Source organism: Echinops telfairi, unplaced genomic scaffold, assembly GCF_000313985.2.
Source record: "Echinops telfairi isolate 266 unplaced genomic scaffold, ASM31398v2 ScPeMD7_60;HRSCAF=208, whole genome shotgun sequence".
NCBI classification, from domain to species: Eukaryota; Metazoa; Chordata; class Mammalia; order Afrosoricida; family Tenrecidae; genus Echinops; species Echinops telfairi.
In genome coordinates, this window is record NW_022103958.1 from 1,035,164 (window position 1) to 1,036,952 (window position 1,789).

Sequence of the window (1,789 nt, forward strand, 5' to 3'; positions counted from 1 at the left end):
CAGCTGCTCTCAAGACTTGAAGGACTGCCAGTGTCTCATAACTGTCTCATGGGAGTGAGTTGCACTGAACCATTTGTACTGCTTTATAATTTAATTAACTGTTTATTTCTTATGTTATATATCTATCTGTATAAATATATATAAATTTATTAGCATTCTGGTTTTGCTACTCTAGAGAATCCTGTCTAACACAGGTAATTAGGCTTACAACTAAAATCACATATGAGAGGGTAACTGCCCCCACAACAGGATTTTTTTTTTCAAAGCTGTATACTTAAATTGTTTTTGAAAACAACCTTATCACTCAAAGCTCTTTCCATTAAAGTTAGTACATTTGTCAAATCTGTGATCCTATTCTTGAAAACATTTTTCAAACTCATCTGTTTGGATGGCTGACAGCACATCCCTCATTTTTTTCTTCACCTCCACCACATTCTCAAATCACTCTCCTTTCATGTCCCTCTACATTTGTGGATACAAAAAGAAGCGACACAGAGTGAGGTCAGGTGACTAAGGTGCTAGGGGCAAGAGCAGCATGCTGTTCTTTCTCAAAATCTGATGAACTGAGATGGCTGTTGAGCAGGTGCATTGTCATGGGGACAAAAACAGTCTCCTGTCTGCAAAAAGCATGACCTGTTTTTGGTCATACTCTGTTAAACAATTTTTCAGGACCTCAATAGAAAGCTTGATTAAGAGTCTGACATGGTGGAATGACGTCCAAAAGCACTACTTGGTGACATTTTTGTCCATTTGGGAAGTTGACAGATGTCCAGAACAAAGTTTGTCATCAGTTGACATTTCACCTTTTTTGAAATGAGAAAACCACTTATACACTTGGATTTTCCCCATACTGCTGTCCTTGTGAGCAGTGTTCAACATCACAATAGTTTCTGTAGCATTTTTCCCAAGCTGGATACAAAATTTTATAGCCACATGCTGTTCTCTTAAATCAGCCATCACAAACAATAAGGTTTGAGCTTTTATGAAAAAATTCACTGTGACCAGAGGGAAACTTCCCAGGCAAAATCACCGGTAGCACTAACTCAAAGCAAGTTGCTCAATGTTTGCCTAGCGGGGAACCTGCACAGTACAACCGCTACACCCAGCCCACCTTTTTACTTTTTTTTTTGGCTTTCCCCCTCATAAAGTTTTCAACATTTTTCACTGTATCAGAACTTCTAATTCTGGTTAAGACTCAGTGAGTTCTTGGCAATATCCCTGGTTCTCTCACTCAAAAGGGTTTGGATAGACTCTTAAAAAGTATTTTAGATGCATCATATAACTGTGAAAGTAAAGAAGTATGATGCAAATATTAAAATTATAACTCATGAAATCATAGAAAGACAACCCACATAATGAATCACATTTTGATCACTTATATTTTACAACTATGAAAAATGATGAATATATATTGTAGAATTTCAGATGTGTTACTGTTTTATTAATTTTTGAACTCAAAAAACAATTTTCAAGTTGATTTTTATGTTTGATGATGTTATAGGTTACAGTGTAGAACTGCTTTATTGGGTTTTCTTGACTGTATTCATGACAAAAATGACCAATAGATTATTCTTCAGCTGTGCTGTGAATTGAGTTTAAATCACATATCATTAGCTTAGAAATGGAGTGCAAACCATTTGAGCCATCAAATCCAAGATACAATTGCCATGTTAGTCAGTAGTGTCCAATTGCCATGTTAGTCAGTAGTGTCCAATTGCCATGTTAGTCAGTAGTGTCCAATTCCTCCACATTGGACTTGAATTATTTCTGACATTTGCAAAGCACTGTG